This window comes from Athene cunicularia (assembly GCF_003259725.1).
Source record: "Athene cunicularia isolate RWA chromosome 8 unlocalized genomic scaffold, athCun1 chr8_part1, whole genome shotgun sequence".
In the NCBI taxonomy this organism is placed as follows: domain Eukaryota; kingdom Metazoa; phylum Chordata; class Aves; order Strigiformes; family Strigidae; genus Athene; species Athene cunicularia.
In genome coordinates, this window is record NW_020799109.1 from 17,651,169 (window position 1) to 17,669,358 (window position 18,190).

Below are 18,190 nucleotides of genomic sequence, written 5' to 3' on the forward strand. Positions count from 1 at the left end.
ATAGTTCCCTTTCTCAGCAACAGCAGAGGTAGTCAGTTAGGTCTTTGACATACCCCGTTGGGACTCCTGCTCTGACACGTTAGCGCTATGTGGTATTGCAAAAGTAAATGAGTTAAGAACAAACTGATGTTTAAAAGTTAGTCATTGGTGGTGAATCATTATCAAATGAGAATGCTCCTAGAAATCTGTTTTAAGGATTGAGGTGAGGCCAGATTGTGTTGAACCTTTTCATCAAGTACAGACAAGGACAGGATCTGTATTGATACAACTGGCAGGGCATATCACACTAGGCAGTGTGGTAAGCAAGGACAAGGCAGCTTGTACAGAGTAATCTGGATGTCCTGGTGAGCTGCATCAATGAAAATTGCATTTTAATATAGTCTAATGCAAGATCATGGCATCTGCAGGTGTTGTACTTCAACATAGTGACAGAATAGGAGCTTGGGGAGAAGACTACTTGGGGTACAGTGAGTAAAAAACTGGACATGACTGTCCTCTTGTAGGTCAGCAAAGGTGTATAAGTTTGGGTGTATAAGTAGGAGGGGCAATGGGCAAAAGAAGGTGAATTGTAGATGATTCTGGGGTCATGAGCAGCCTGCTGAAAATGGGAGTGAGTTCAGAAAAGAGTCAGAGGGGATATCTGAAGGCTGGATGGTGTTCAGATACCACAAGGAGAGACTGAAAAACTCATTCTGTTGCTGGATCTGTTGTTTCTTGATAGATAAATGGGGTGACTTGATAACTAGGTGGAAACACCTTCTGAGGGAGAGCATGCTGGAGGCTAAAAGGCTAACAGGAACAGTTGTAATCCAGAACTGATGGCTGGGAGCTGAAATCAGGCAATTGGAAATAATACATGCATTTGTAACGGTGAGAGAACGTAAGCACTGGAACAAATAAATGACAAATGAAAGTGGTGGATGCCACCCAAAATGTTCCCAGGGCTGAAAGCTGTTCTGGAAGTGTTATGTTTGGCTTACAGTTACATGTAGTCCTCTGGGGTAAATACAGGACTAATTGAGTATAGTGTTCTGTGGTGTCCCTCTGGCTTCAGTAAATCATAGATGGGACTACAAAGCCGCAGAACAAAATTCTCCTCATATGCTGAATGTTTGAGTACCAGCTGGTCTCTCTGATAGGAAGTACATATTATGTGGGTGTATGTATATACATACATATATGTGAGGCATATACATGGATTGTGCCTCTTGACCTGAGTTCCTCTGTCATATATTTCAAGAGCAATAGAAGAAATTGGAGTCCATAAGTGGTTGCCAAGAGTTTCCTAATCATGCATATGGTTCCTCACGGACTCAAACCACGAAGCATGGGTGCATTTCCACTCTACTTATGCTAGAAAGCAATTTATCTCTTCAGGGTGGATTAACTTTTGTGTAGTGCTGTCTGAACGCCATGCTTGTCTCTCTGGAACTGATCTATGCTGCATATAACCAGTTTTGGCATCTTTGTACTGCTCTTCTCTTGCAAAGTAGTAGCTCATATCTTTCTGTTCCTCTTCTTGAAGGTACATCTGAAGAAGTGACAAGGAAAAATAGAATGGAATTGAGTAAGTGCAGTGAGAGGCTCACAAGCAATGAGTTTATAAGTAACATTATTGAGGGATTTTTTTTTTTCTTTTTATTGTGGACAATTAACCTCTGGAACTCGCTGCTGCATGATACTGTTATGGATAAGAATTAATATGATTCTAAGGAAGGGTTAGGTACCTCAGGGAATTAAATTATTTAGTTGCATATAAATCTATAAAACCTCTTGTTCTAGGGTTTAAAATTTTGTAAACAATGGGGTTTAACATAGTGGGCAGATTATAATTGTTTACTAGGAAACTTCGTTTGCTGTAACATCTGTTTCTAGCTACTTTCAACAACAGGAACTGGTGATTCAGAGGTCTGTTTCTAAATTTAATATGAGGAGGAGCGTAGTGCTGGCTGAAGGAACACTGAGGGTGTGTGTACAAAGCGGAGGTGGTGGTAAAAGGAGAACATACCCTGCATGCTAAAATGTGTCATTGTGGCATGCCCTGTGGCTGCAGGGCATATGTGCTGATCTACTAGCAGAATGTACATGGATCAGAGTAATAAACTGGTTTTGGGCATTCAGTTTTTCAGAGATCATACTTGTACAGTGTCCCTCCATTGTATTTGAAGTAATTGATCTGCAGAGAAAATGTACGGTCTTCATTTGAGGATGGATGTCTTCAGAAGTGGAGAAGAATGGGATGAAGCAAGGAGATCTAAGATGTGGAAGGAAGAAGGCCTAGCTGTGCCTTTTGTCCGGCAAAAGTCTCCAATTTATTAACTACCTTTTGACATTTATTTTGGAGAAGTAAGTTCTTAAACTGGGAGTTACAAATGTTTCAATCTTAATTACTTTTCCTTTTTTTCCCTCCCAAGGTTACATGCAGGCATGTACAGACACACCCACAACACACACCCACATCTTCGTGTATGACAGTTGCATCTGGTAGATACTAATGGGCAGAAATTGTTGATGAGGAGGTATAGGTCCAGGCATAATGACTGTGGGGGTTGTTTCATGCTTCTTCATGATCTTCAAGCACTGGGAGTAGCTGCTCAGCCTTGTTGACAGTGTCTGCCTCAGTATGTTTCTGAGATGTCATCTGAAGAGCAGAGACCTCTTCTGTGTTTGTCACTGTGTCCACACAGAAACATGTACATACTCAAAACCAGTCATCTCCTGGATGGCTTGTGACTCACAACTTTGCATTGTCCAAGAGTCCTGGTGGAAAGGAATCTACAGAATTGCAAAGAGAGGGAGGGAACTCTTAAAACAAGAACATCAGAAGAATGGTAATGCAATAAAAGTTGCAAAACTGGGGCAAATGTAAAAGATCAAGCATTTTAGCATCTCTGTCCTTGTAGGTGGGAATGGTTATTTTGTGGTTATGCCATTTGTGGATCAAAGATGAGACCAGTGAGTGGACTTCCTTTGAAGCTCTGTTCAAGAATAAAAGTAACAGCTCAGTCCTACCTCCCTGGGCTGCCTGTCTAGTTTAATAAAGCACTAATCTGGCAAAGCATCAAGTAGTGATACTGCACCTTGGAACAGAGGAAAATACAATGTTTCAAGTCATAGATGCTATGAATTGGCTCTTAAGAGCTGCATCAGGTAGCACAGTTGATAAGTGTGGTATTTTGTGGCTCTTGTATGAATGCCATATTTTTTCCCTGCATGTAGCCCTTCTAACACAAGTTAAATTCTTTGTTGTACAAAAAGCTAATTTTTTTGGAATGCTAAGTCTGAAACACAGATGATATACTGCAGCAAAAGACTCTCATGGGATTTTTTTACGAGATGGATTTTATTTGTTAAATGAGTTTTCAGTACATGCTATTGTATTGCTAGCGTGATGTCTTACAGTGTCACTGGTTTGATCTGGACTGTGATGACTGAATAAATTGCATCATTTGCTAACTGTGGAAAGATGGCTTGATCCGTAAGACACATTTGTGTATATGTGCGTTTTGTAATGTAATTGTAAATCATAAATTAGAGATGTTCAGTTAATGCCAAATATGAGCTGCATTCATAGCTCTTGGTGTTCTGGTCTGCCCACAGGAGTTCCAAGAGTCAGAGGGAATCATAGAGGAAACTGAAGTTGCTATTGTGCTTTGAGTGGGGGGGGAAAGTAATGAAATAAGTAATGTAGTCTAAGACAACTTGAAAATGGAGACTTTTAAGTGGTCTTTGGGCTTTTACCAAGGAACATGCTGCTGGCGTTTTGGTTTTGTGCATTAGAGGAAAGAAAACACTAGAAGTCCCTTGATTTTCATCTGTAGAGAAATAACCGCACTTTGCTGCTGTGTTTTGGACATACTGTTTTTTGGTGGGGTTGTGGTAATTTATAGTTTTAGATCTTGTGGGTTTTCAGTGACTTAAATTACTAAGAAAAAATAGTTTGTCCTGTGGTAGTTGGTGAGATGGTGTTACAGTTGGCAGGGGGACCTTATCCAGGAGTTGGAGGATCAGATCTGTAGTCTGTTCTGGCTTTGCCAGTGACAGCTGTCTCGGAGGAGGACTGGAGACTATAGTAGCTGGCTGTGGTGACATAACCTGGTTGATTGTTCCTTGCTGACCTTTGTCTTGGACTGTAGAGGTGTAGAGTTCCTAATTAAAAAGCTTAAATGCTGGAAAACCTGGAAAATTGAATATTTCATGTTAATTGAATATTGAATTTTAAGGATTAACATGAAAATTGAATATTTCATGTTAATCCTTAAAACCTGGAAAATTGAATATTTCATGTTAATCTGCTTATGCTTTTGCTCATTGCTAATAAACTTTCGAGTCTGTGCTGCAGTGAGGAATAGAAGGATCTTTATTCAGATCTCTGTTCAAATTGCAGTGATTCATAAACAGCAACTCGGAAGCAAGAAATTTTATGAAACTGGATAATTTCAAGCATGCTATCGTCACATGATTGATTTTTTTTTTTTAACTGAAGGCAGTAAAGATTCCCTAATAAATGAGTCACAATAGCATTACTGCTCCTATTTATATAACTTGAGATCTTGTAGTCTAAGCCTGTTGGCCTTTACTTCTGTGAATGTTTTAATTTTTGATGAGAGTTTTGGTTTTGTTTTAAAGCCACTTCACAATTACTCATTTTGTTTATTGTACATATACAGCCAGTTGTATCTTCTCCCTTTAAGGTTGGAAGTAAAGCTTTATTACAGTTCGCTTCTCTTAATTTACCAAAGCAAGTATCAGTGAATATGGCCAGCTTCAGCAAGTAAATCTGTGCAGAGCACTGAGGTGTTATCCCCAGATTAACTGTATGTGGAAACCTCAGCTACCCTCCATGAGGAAGAGTTCCAGTAACTGAAGAAAAATAGGGGGTTTTGTGAATTGTGCACCCACATGAAAATAGCAAAATTTCCTGCTAATTTATGTCCTTCAATGATATCTTTGTTAAATGAGTTTTCAGAATAGTCACGTATTGAGGAATAATTCCAGCACACTGATAATATTTGCAGACTTTTTTAGGATATCTTCACTTTGTGACTTTTCCTGTGGTCAGAGTGTTTCTAATGTAGAAGATAAAAGATTTATTCCCATTTCTAGTCCATGGCATAGATTTAAAATTCTTCCTCTTGTAACTGGTCAAGCTCAAAACTGTGCCTTCCTCAAACACTCTGCCATTTTATACAGTATGAAATCTGATGCAATTCAACTGATTTTTTGAGTTGTAATCTTTTAGAGACAGGATTACACAATGCATAATTCAGTAAGGTTTTGATATAGATGAACCTTTCATGCAATATAAATATCAAGTACTAGCAGAATCTAGCTCTTTGTCCAAAAATCACTTTTAAAAAAAAAAAAAATAAAATAAGTACGGAGGAACTGTGACCAAGACCCAGGAGCTGAGCACTTCACAAGGAGCATAGATCATACAGTGCAAGTATTGTGGAAGGTAGTGGCATCTGATGCATTGCATGATGAGAGAGAGGGAGGACACCCCTAATGAGTCGGGAGCAGGATTGCCATAATGGTCTGTCATATAAAAAACATTTTAATCCAATGGTAGCTCTGCCACTCAGAGCAAGCAGCACAATAAGCCATTAGCCCAATCTTGGGACAAGACTACAACTTTCCATCGAGCCTAAAGAATGATGTCTGTTTGACTGCCAGCCAGCTGTTGTATTGGCTTTTCCTTCTCTTGGTTTCCAATCCAAATAACAGCCATCTCATGCCTGCTTACACGTGGTGAGCAAGGATCCAACTTCGCTATTTCTGCAAAGACCTTGTGATCCAGGGCTACTTCGCTGTGAACATGGGCATGGCTGTGTCCATGTGCAAAACTCACAGCTTGCAGCAATAGCTTTCTTAAAGTCACCATTTTGGGTCTGTCCTGCAAGGTCAGTTAGTGCTGTGTGTGGGTGTCCCAAGCTTTGTGATAGGGGTAGAGAATGGTCCTTCACTTTGGCTTCCTAAAGCAATTCTGTTCTTGGGAAACTGAAACCAGTGAAGGCTTAAAGGAATAATTTAATTAAGTTTTGTTAATCCAAAATCTCTTGATGATTTTATGAGAAAGGTGAGTTGGGTTTTTTTATTGTTAGCCTTTGAGGAACTTGAAATAAAGATTTGCTGTTTAGCCTAAAAGTGAACAAAAACTATCACAGAGTCCTGGGCCTTGATAACATTTTTCTTATTAAAAAAACCCCAAAAAAACTTAAGGCATAATTTAGCAGGCAAAATTCTTGGTCAAAGACAGGCCGTTACAAAACTCTATAATGAATTAAAGGGGTGGTTTTGTTCATGTTTTGGTCTGGCCATGACAAATCCTAAACTCTTAACTGACAGTTTATGGGAATATAGTCATGTATATTATTGCTGTACACCCACATGCACAGGCAGTAGTCCAAGTGTGCAGATGAGATAACAGGAGTGTATAAATAAAGCAGTTGGCTAGTTGTCCTAATGTTCTTGAGTAGATCCTTGTTAAAATAGTGCCAGTCAAACTTGTGAATAGATCTTGTGTATTGAACGTTACTCGTATTCAGCTGTGATGTGATATAGGTCACTGTGTGGGCAATTTGTGGCCATTTTGTGTTGAGTCAACGATTTGAAATGCAAACTCAAAGCTCAAGTAGTCCCTGCTGTCCCCTGATAGTTGCAGGTTGCCTCCAGGCTACCATGTTCCAAGAGAGGGGTGTTGGCAGGTCCATAGGGCGGTGCCACCTTATCACTTGGGAGTGTGAGGTCTCTGCACGCCTGTGGTACAGGAACACTGTGGTTATCCTGTCTTCCACCACCACTGCACTGGAACTGGTGTTTTCTGGCACTGCTACAAGATAAAACATTTGCTCCATTGTTCCAGCTTCATGTATGTGAGTAGGTGATGCCCTGTCCATCATACATGCCTATAGAAATACTGCTCAAATTGATGTTAAAGAACAGTTTGCATTAGGACAAGTCCTGAGTCTCCACCTTGTTCTGCACAGGACACCAGGGCAGCAGGGAGGGCTGGATTGCATGCATCTCTTTCTGAAAGCCTTGCATATGCTCAGTGGAAGGCACAATGAGAGCCAGGACTGTGTAATCAGTGGTGATGTGCTTGCACAAGCTCAGACTTTATTTCCCCATTTTTTTTAAATCTTGGCATGCTGTTGGAAGGGCAAGATGATTTAGAAGGGAAGAACCCTTCTCTCAGGTCAGTATGATGCTAGTGCTACATCTGGAACTTGCCTTGCTGGTTACCTGTGCTTGCACAGAACATCCTGGGGACCTGACTGGGGCCTGCTGGAGGATGTGAAAATTACCTGGTCTGGCTGTCTATTGAAACAATGGCAACAACAAAACCTGACTGGTTTGTTTTCCTCTAGTTAGAGAGCAACTCTCCTTTTATTTCTGTAGCAGCTGTGGAGTGGCTATTGTGCTGCTTCAAGTGAACTTGCCAAAACAAGTTAAAATGGCAAGTATCTGCGGTAAGGAGAAGCTGCCTGCAGAATGAGAAAAGCTGCCTCTGGACTGATTTCCCCATTTGGCCATCTAAGCAGATAGCACATTGGCTGTAAGGCAGACTGTAACATGGTACATGACTGCATGTCTGTGAAGGTGGCTGCCAAAAATGTTATTGTGAGTGCATGGAGAAGGCTGTAGTAATCGTGTCAAGGTGATAAGAGCTAAAGCAGGAGTGCTATCTGTCTGTAGATGTGATTGAATAAATTTTCTCCTTTCTATATTTTTATTTTGAGTTGAAGTACATGCTTGGAAAGCTTCGTTGGAAAGGTAGATTTTGAGAGCTGCTATGTTTAGTGCCTTGTTTTTGAGATATCATCATCCTCAAACCAGTAGGAAGGGGTACAGCTAAGTATATTGGGATGCTCTAACTGTAAATGGATTTATCTGGACATAATGTTAAGCCTTTTCAAAGACAACATTGCATTAAAATGTTAAGTTTGATTATACTTTTAATCATGCTGCTATCCCACTTCTTCTGTTTTTCTGGAAGCCTGATGAGTTTTGTTTTTTTGCTTTGAATTTTACGGTAACAAACATGCTTGTCATTGCCTAACAAATAATCAGTTTTAGATTGTAAGCCTTCAGGGGCAAAGGTTGTCTGCCTGAAGTACAGAGGTTACAGTTCCAACTGGAGAGTTTGGATAAATCATAATATAAATTTAGCGATAGTAAATATTAAATTGAAGGCTGTATGAATCTGGTGGTTCTGGTCAATGGCAGCAAGCAACACAACTGAGCCTTACTGAACCTTTTTGCAGTGTTGGAAGCTTTCTTGTTAGAGCAGAAATGCTGCAGTCTCAAGGAAGGCAACAAGTCTTTTGGATTATTCTTTCTATTCTTAAGGCAACATTTTGAATGTGGTTTTGAGAAAATAAAGCATAAAGAGGAAGGAGATGATCTGAACTCACCAGCAAAACTTCAAAACAGCATCCAAAATGTGTTGTAGCATATTTTTTTTTCTGCTAAAGTACTGAGATTGAAGTACACGCCCTGAACCAAACTATTATGGGACTAGATGGACTAAGTAAATAGCTTACCTCTTACAGAAAGCAGCTTAAGTTTAAGAGGAAAAAGAAATATAGTAAACTTAAATAAATCCCTTTGAGGATAAGTGCTTCAGCTGCAGGCATTTTTCCTGGCATGAAACCACTGGAGATTCAGCTATTGGAAGCTTGGCAGGAATGTGGTAACATTAATAAGTCATCCTTCATCTGTTGATCAGAGTTTTATGTGAGATGCCATTGTTGTTACCCATCCACCAGGCTATCAGAAGGGTAGAAGATCTCTTTGCTTGATAAAGAGCAGGTAGGGTTGGGAGTGGGCTATTTGTTGTTCAGTGTCTGTGCAGGGTGGTGGGAGGCAGGATGGTGGGAGGGGTGTTGGAGGCTGCTTAGCAGTTATCTTGAGTAGTTCCTGTGACATGGCTTTACAGCTAGCCCTTGGTTTAAGTCTCCCCTTCTCCCTGGGAAGAAAAGAAGCTGTGTGACATTTAAGCAGAACATAGTTTGACTGTTGTCCCATGAAGAGTTGGAGAGATGGTGTATTTGAAAACTGAGGGTGCAGCCTATTTACTGAGCTGTAAACCTGCCTTTTTTTTTTATTATTTTTTTATTTTTAATCAAGGCAGCTCTACATTGGCATAGTGGGTAAAAGGAAAAGTGGAATTCAAGTGTGCTTTTCCATATGCTGATTATCAGCTGCAGTTGATGCACCTTCCTACTGCTCTTGCCACGGAAAAGATTTTGGCAGAAATAGAGGAACTCTGTGCAAGTAGGAGGCTGGTGTTTACATATAGCTTCTTGTGTTGCTGGGTGCTTTTTGGTGTTGTGGGTTTTGTGTGTGTGTTTAATTTGCTTTTGTTGTCTTTATTTTTTGATTGTGTTACCTTTCCTAGATCACTTTTAGCTAATGGCTGTAATGGAAGCGTCACTGCAGGTATTTGAAAATACAGTAACTCATACATGTGCAAATCTTATATATGAAACTTCTGTTTAATGTGTAACCCAGTGAGAATCACTGTTTGCTGTTCTGTCTGGAGATGAACCAGCTCCGGTAGGGAACAATGGAGCCTGTTCTTTAGTAAAGATCTCCATGAGGATACTGTAAATGTTCCAGGGCAAGGTCACTGGCATGTCCATTAAAAATAAAAAGAAGGAAAGTATTAATTGAAAATAACTTACTTAGTAAACCTGATTCTATTCTGATGGGAATACTGTTTAGAAATTAAGTAAACCTAGACTTTAGTACCATGAGTTAGGGTGGAGAGGTCATTTTGCCCCATAAGAGGGGCTATTAAAACCTACAGCAATGCAAACTTCAGTGACACATTTCTTTTTCTTTGATAGGCACTCCTTCTTATTCTTTAGGTATGTTTAGGGTGTGTGGTTAAAGGTACTAATATATCCTGTAATGAGATTTGTATCTTTACATTCTGTGGCTTAAAATCACTAAGCTAGCAGCTCTATGCCAAGTTCAATTTCTTACTTCTTTTGAAGTTGTCCCAATTCCAAGTGAATCCAGAACAAGATGAGACAAAGACTGCCAGTGTGTGTGGCTCCGCTGAATCAGAAAGGAGTATTTTTCAAAGCAATTGCATGAGTTGCTGAGTGCCATCTCTACCTGAGATCAAGCTATTTCATATAACAACCTTTGTAGCTGTGTGGACCTATTTATATATAAGCAAACTTAAATAACATCTCAGGGTCAAAACTATTTTAAACAGTCCTGTTTTTCAGATTTCTAAACTAAAAAGGAAATAATTTTATTATTTTTTTCTTTTTTTTTCGAGTCATTTTAATTACTTTTTTTAAAAAAAAAAATCTGTATTGCTGGGGTTTTTTTAGTGATAAAAAGCAGCCTCCAGAGACTAGAGTTACCAGATGTGCTTTTATTTTGGCGCAGCTTGCTTTTGCATCTTGATAAATTCCCAAAGTGTTCTGGTCAGTAGAAGTGCCAGATGTTTACTGTGTGTTCCTGCACTTCTAATAGTGGCCATGAAAACACTGCAGAAATGTCACTGTCTAAAAGATGCGGGAACAGCAGATTTTGAAATGGCAGAGGGATTAAATGTTTAACACTTGAGTGCAAGCAGCTGTTGGAGTTTATTGGATGGTGTAACTTCTAATTGCATTGTATGTCTATGTCAGCACAGGTTAAATCAACTGCTGTAACTTTCAGTTGTGTCTGTACTTGATTAAAAGTGCTTAGTGCTAAACTCCGGGTCTTGCACACACAAGTTAGGCTGCCTTTTCAAGATTACTGGTTTGTGAACGTTTTAGAAATTCTGTGAAATGAGATACAGTGTCCACTTGTTGGTTTTGCTCTAGTCTGGCTAGGTAAAACAGAAAATGCTGTTGGAAATCAGATCACTCAGCCCTAGTGATGCTATTTCTATCACTGGTGATGTGCTGCCTTGGATACAGGTGAATCAGTATTGCATAAATAACAGCGGTTGTAACAGCAATGTAAGGTTTGGAGTGCATGTGCCAGGGTATACTGAGGCACATTCTTTGCCTTCACCTGCAAGGTCTTTGTTACTCTGCTGCAGTGTTTCTGTTCAGGCAGTTGTGCTGTGCAAGATTCATGTTCTTCCCAAGAGAAATTGCCTGGCAAATGCATTCATGGACTGTTACTTACAGATACGAAAAGCATAAGTTCAGTATTTACCCCTGCTGTGGTCTAGCCTCATTAGTCATCTCTCTTGGTTTCTTGCATGTTGCTATGTGGTTTGTTTTATAACTGTAAAATCACATGTGGTTAACTGACTTGAACTGTAACACACATAATATTGAACTCTTTACCAGCTACACACACCCATGCAGAGGGATGCTGAAGGACCACTCTTCATTCTTGTTTACTTCTTCCATCTCTTCTCTCACACCTTTTATCGTCTCCAATGCTACTAACCTATGCAAAGCGAGGATGGAACAGTGCTGCTGAACATTCAGTTTAGGATCTCTGAGATTTTTAAGGTTGAAAACAAACAAATTGTATTCTGAAAGATACTGAACACCTGCATATAAATATAAATAAAATCTGAAGCTTGTACTTTTGGTCAAAGCAGCCCTCTTGTAAGAGTATGGCTCAGGAGCACTGTGGTAGGCAAAGTGGGAAGTTGCTCATTTTCTGTGTCTTGTGGACACAGCATTTGCATGTGGCAAGTGCAGATTTGAGTGTGTTAATAGTCTTTGGATGCTTTGGGGGGCTAGTCAGAAGTACAGCACTGGGCTTCTGTTTTGAAAGCCATCCTTAAACAGACCTGTCCAGTCATTTACAGCAAGGCAAGAATGAGGTACGATTTGAGAGTTTATTGTTAGGGGAATTATGGCCACTAATACTGCTCTTTAAATATCACGTTGATTACAAAACTGTCTGTGTAGGAGTAGTGTATAGCACTAGACCTTCAAAGAGCTGGTAAACAAGGAAGATTCAGTGTAAACACTTAAATAGCAACATTCAAAAGTAGGTTAGAGTGTTACGCAACCTGAAAAAGACCGGCTTTGAAGGGCAGAATTTTTGAAGATTTGGAAAAAAAGTTTTTTATAGATTTAATTTTTGTAAATGGGTACTAATTTAACATTGATATAAAGCAAGAATCTTGTTTTTGTCTCCAATTTACTGAAGCCTAATATTTCTGTATGCAGTCTGAGAGAAATTAGATTTTGATAACTTTTCATTTGCCAGATTACTGTCAGTCAGGTTAATGTTGTTCATAAAGATTATGATTCTTTAGTTTGGGAATTTATTTACAGTCTGTATCAGAGATAATATATTCACTTTAAGGGAAATTCCAAAATTATAGCTGTGCAATTTGGGCGGTGGGATGGGGGAATTTGAGAGATGGGCTAGTTGTGGGGGGTTTTGTTCGGGTTTTTTTTGTTTCTCAAATAATGAGCGTATCAATGGTGCTAATTAATCTTCCTCAGTCGTGTAAGTATGATATCAAATAACAGCACCATATTTTTCCATATACATTTATATAATGAGATTTAGTTATAATTAACATGTACTGTGGAACTCTTATTCCTTAGTTGGAATCTTTCTCCATAGGAAATCTCCTTTCAGCTTTCTGTTCATTTCTTTCTCCTTATTCAGAGCATCTTGTGGTATACCATCTCTAAAATACTACCTTTGGGGTGACATGCAATTAATTTTAAGAAAGTCAGATCATACAGATAAATATCCCATCCCATAGAAATTTGCTTAGCCTGGAATATCAAATAGCCCAAACAAATAACAATTTGCTCAGTCAAGGTGTAGCCAAACAAAAATAAACCAACCCAGATCCTGCAGATTGATCTAAAACTGGTAGATGTGGTCACTGTCAGGTGTTTAGGGAAGAAATAGTGAGTGGGAATTCTTGTCATTCTGATTTGGTGGGGAAAAAAAAAAAAAAAGAACGGATATCTTTTTCCATGCAGGTTCTTATGTTAAATCTGTTTCTGGTCTTCCTGAGACAAAAGCACTAATCAAGAAGTATCCAGTACTGTAAGCTGTATCCTTGGACTCTAGTCCTTGTATTCTGGTGTTAATGTTCTGTAATACCTTCCATCACTGAAGAAGTAGCAAAACATTTCATATAGTGGAGAAACACTATAAAAATATCTATGTTGTATTTTATTATGGAATGTTCCTTGGGCCTTTCAGGCAATAGGGGCACTCTGCACAAATCCATGCTTAGCTGAATTTGGAGGTCTGATTGGCAGGATGCTTGAGAAGCTGTAAGTCACAGTTGTGCCTAAAAGTGGTTTTGTAACTTGACTCAGGTCAGGTAGAGTGAAGCACAGTAATCCCCCATGGAATCAATCAGCAGAGAGTTAACTCTTTTTTTCAAATGGGCTGCTGCTTCTTTACAGCTATCCGGGGACAGTGCCTCAGTCGACATACTAGGAGCTGCAAACTGGGCTGGGAATAGTTCCCAGCTAAAGGAGCAGGGACAATATACCTCTGTTACTAGATCCCAAAGCCTACTTGTGTTTTGGTTAAACCTCCTTCAGTTTGTTTTAAACTTCTCTTAATCTTAGAAACTGAATAACCAGTGCAGGTGATGAATGTGTCTGTATGCTCAGAATGCATAAATTCATTCATAGACTATTTTCTGAATGTCTTTATGTACTATTTTACAAGGACTCTGGGGCTCCTTATGCTCAGTTCTGTGGGGAAGTAAAAAAGGATGGTACCATCTATTTGATCTTTGAAGGTTGTCTGTGGAACAATTGATATTTGCAGCATCCTGGCTAAGAGGAATCTCATAATCCATTCTTATCACATTAAGGTCTAATTGCCTGCCTTAATAGGATATTGCAGAAGTAGAAAAACAAAGGAAGTAGAAATGGGTGGTGAAAAGAGAATAAAATATACAGCGGAAATAAATTTAAACCTATGGTCACTTGATCAAAAGCAAGCTAGCAAAGCCTTTTAGTTATGGGAAAACTTTTCTTCTCCTTAATTTCCTGTGGGAAGGGAGAAAACAATTTTGTTCATAGCAGCACTTTTTCAACTAGAATTGTTGGGGCTTTTTTTTTTTTTTAGTAAATTCTTGACCAGTTGTGGTGACAAGACTAATTCAACAATCTTTTTGTTTCCTGAAACAAAGTGGACTTGTTCTGAGTCTTGGGAACCTGAAAGTAAAATGAGAGGTTCATATGCTACAATTCTGGTTTTATTTGTTTGTTCTAACTTTGAATTTGCTTTAACTTTAAAAATGCTTTTAAAACTGGAGGGCCAGTGAATTACAGGGGCAGACAGATTAAGTTTTTATCAGTAAGTACAGGAAGAAGTAGGATGTAAATAAACATTAGTGACATACCAGTTTGCTGCTTCCCTGCCCTCTAACTTCTGTATTTAAACTGGAAGAGTTTCTCTGGAAGAAACACCCAATACATCTACTTTGTTTTTCAGCATTTATAGTCTGACATATGTCAGAAAAAATCATGAGGTTAATCACATTCTGAGCTCTTTCTATTATAACTTTTTTTAAGACTAATGAAAGGATTATAATTGGGTAAGAAGTATGGTTTATGAAAGCAGTTGTTCCCCTTGCTAATTTAATGTTGGGCTGCAACTTAGAACAATTATCATTGTTGATTTTCTCTTTTTATATTCCGTTTTCACTGTAACTTATATAACTGCAAAATAAACAAAAGTAGTTTGAGATCCATATCACATTAGCAGTGAAAAGGGAGGTAGTACTATGCTGCTTTCAGAATTTTTGAATTTTTCCACCTAAAATCTTAGAAGGTAGCAAGAAACATTTGTGATTAGAACAGTTGCATTTCTTTGGGTTAAATAATTTTTCTTTTTCCAAGAGAGAATGCACCCAGTAGACAGCTGGAATTAATGGATGGAGCTAGGAGAGGATAATGTTATCTTAGAGTGTCATCCAAGTTATAAAACTGGAGATGAAGGGTTTGGGAGAAAAAAAAGGATTATTTGCTAAAATTAAAGTTCTTCCTTATTTTGTGTAGCTGTGCTGCCCTGGAGGTCATAATGCAATAGGCTTGAATTAAAATCTGTTCTTATTAAAACTAAACTAAAATACACAGCTTTAAAAAGGAGACTGTGTCCTGACATTCCATATTGGGAATTAATAAATACATCTCTTCAAGAACCACAATTTTTTAGTTTTGGGTCTAGATCTCAGTGTGTCAAACCCTCATGTTCTGCTGAGCCTCAAGGTCCATTCGGTGCCTTATGAGCCCTGAAAAGGGCTGAAAGAAATGCATGTTTTTACCATGAGAAATCGGACATTTTGGCTTTTCAGCTGTATAGTACTTTGTACTTTAGTTTGAGCTACCTGCTTACAGACTTTCTTGCATCATGGTTGTGAATAGAACATGCACTGGTCTTGTGAGAAGTCCAACTACAGAAGGGATTTGCAGACCGCCTGTCAGACACATACTGGCTTTTATAGTTTGGGGTTTTTTTTCCTTTTTTCCTTTTTCCTTACTACTGTGTCATCACTGCAGCTTGTCCTGAAACCCCAACCTCAATTTGTCACCCTTAAAAGGAGGTGAAAATTAGCAATGAAAATACTGTCTACCTACTCCAAGGAATATTCTGGACAGTAGGCTTTAAAAGCAAGTTTTAAAAGCTTTAAATATTTTAAATATAATCGTGGAATAAAGAGAACCCCAAAACATTGCAGTACTGTAGAGACCTGGTTTTGTGAGTACTTTTTTAATACTTTGATTTCTAAGCATCTGCAAAAATAAAAGTTAACTTCTGTGGTTATTAGTTCAGTAAAATCAAACACCAATACATTTAATGATGGATTTGAGAGAAAATAGGAAATTTATTTGCAGCCTGTCAGTCAGAATGTGTCTTATACTGTGTGTAGATATATAGTTTTTCATTTTGGTTTTCAAGACTTGGAGCATTTAAATATTTTAGACATGTGAGGACAGAAACCTGTTTTCAGCTTTTGGAATTTATTTTTTGCTAGCTAGAAAAAGGTCTGCTTTTTTTTTTTTTTTTTTCACAGAGGGGTGTTTTGTGTTTTATAACTGCTAATCTCTGCCAAAACAGCAGCTCTTCTGTGAGTATCAGTAACTTGAAAGAAAAGACGTGTTCAGAGCACTGAATGAGGTACTTCTCAGTGTAAAGCTCCTGTTACACCACGCTGCCTACAGCTTCACAAAGAGGATTACATGAGTTCTGTTGTCTCCTAACCTTATGTGAAATCATTTTTTGTGTGTGTGCAAGACAGGTCTGGTAAAGGTGATTTTTAGCTTTAGCTTTTTTTTTTTTATTCTTTCGAAGTTTAGCTGGAACCTCTTTGTGCTCTCATTTCTGTTCCATTATTTCAGTTGCTTAGAGCAGCCACTTCTGCAGCTCTTGGGTTTCAGTCCATTATCCATGTGTTCTTGTGGCAGAAGCAAGAAAATCACCTTCATTCTCTGAAAGGAATTCTGCAGGTTGAGCCCCAAACCGCAATGAAGTAACTTCCCACGTAATTAGCTAGTGCAAAGTTGAGGGAAAGGCTAGCCCCTGAGGAACAAGTAGTAGTAGCTACCCGTATTTGTTACAGCAGTCATCTCATTCCTCCTTCCCATCCTGCTTGCCTCCTTCTCCCTGCACATTGCGTTCCTCTCTGTGCAGAGGCAGGACTGCAGAAAGCATGCATGACTTGCTAAGTGTTTAGCTCTGTGCTCTCCTGTTGAACTATTGCACTAGTAACCTAGTGGATGAGAAGTTCTTATGGGTGCCAAGGTGGGTGAGACCACAGTGAAAACAGCCTGGAGATCCATGAGAGCATCCCTGCCAAACAGCTTCCAAGAAAGAAGGAATAAAAAAAAAAAAAAATCCATGCTAGGATTCTGTTTTGTGGTACTGTCCTGGGCAGGTGGCAGTTGTGTTTTAGGAATAAGGAGGGTGCTTTTATATTTGTCACATTATTAAAAATGACTAATGCTATTCTTTTGCACTCAATTGTTATTTAAATGTCAAAGGTGGGGCAAGCAGTAGTGCTGTGACTGTCTAGGTAAGCCCCGGGAGACATTAAAGAAAATGGTAATTTGTAGCCAACTCCAAGTAAAGCACTCTGAGGCTTCGATGGCTGTGGGGTGTGTTACTGGTCTGTGTCCTTCAGCGCTTGCTGCAGTCACTACAGCCCTGGGGAGGTGTGTGGGGAAAGGTTCAGGGACAAGCGCTGCTGGGACAGGGCTCTTGTGGAGCTGGGAGAACTGCAAGACCCCAGACAACTTCTGTTGCTGATGAGGGAGGAGTATTTGACATTAATTTGTCCACTGGAAAAATAGAGAGAGCTGGAAGTTCCTTCAGTCCATTCCCTGAGGAACTGAGCCTTAACTTTTACATTTTTGCAGCTGTGGCAAGAGCACCAAGATGAGTGCTCTAGTGAGAGAAAACCCTCTCCTCTCTGGCTGCCTTCACCAAATCCCAGGCTAGGTATGCAAAATTGGTAAAAGCTCCTTGAAGGTGAGTGTGGGAGGCCTGTGGTGGAGAAGACCCTTTCATCATGAGTTCCATGCCAGGTTCTGTAGCAGCAACCACTGACCTTTCCTGCTGACTGAGATCATGGGAGCTGCTTGCACTGGTGCAGGCAAGGAGAGGGGCTAATGCATGCCTCTGACCACATGGGCAGTAGCTGATATTTGAGTTCTCCATATAGAAATGTCCGCTATCTTTTTCAGAGGATAGAAATAATCAAACATTCATGTTGTATATTCATTGCCTGTGGTGATTTCCTTTACGGTTTGTAAGGTGCAGGGCTGTACGAACTGGTATGCTACAAGTTAAAAATAATAAATCTGATGCATCTTTAAGATGCTTGATTTGATCCCCCAGTGCTCTGCTAAGCTGCTCTTCTCCCAACCAAAGAGAGCCAGACTCTGTGGTAATGTACATCCTTGACTCCTTCCCCACTCCATGTGTGCACACAAGCTGCATATTTTACTTTAGAAATGGCAAATTTGGGTCGCAAGTTCAGCAGTTAAGATGATGATTGTTCCACATCCTGCTTGCACAGGAAGCTTATTTTTTAAAAAGCTGATAAGTTGAGTCCTCTAGATTTTGTCAAAATAAAAAGCAAAGCAAGCTATTTAAAGTTGCAGAGGTTTGCATTCACACATGATCAGTTTACCACTTTGTCTCACAGTGCATAGTTCTGATTTAAAGTGAAAGCCTTGCAGCCTGCTCCTGTGCTACCTGGACTAACCAGCTC

General features: G+C 39.4%; 1 protein-coding gene across 5 annotated transcripts in view; it reads left to right on the forward strand.

Moving 5' to 3' along the window:
• LRRC8D (leucine rich repeat containing 8 VRAC subunit D) overlaps positions 1-18,190 on the forward strand; it is a 52,529-nt gene that overhangs the window by 28,271 nt on the left and 6,068 nt on the right. The window contains exon 1 of one of the 5 annotated variants that reach the window (XM_026854250.1): positions 8,664-8,814. The exons of 3 other annotated variants lie outside the window; for them this stretch is intronic. The gene's annotated coding sequence lies outside the window, so the exon portion shown is untranslated. Of the gene's footprint in view, positions 1-8,663; positions 8,815-10,002; positions 10,104-18,190 lie in introns of those variants that run through there. One more of the 5 variants, XM_026854249.1, reaches the window with a different exon arrangement.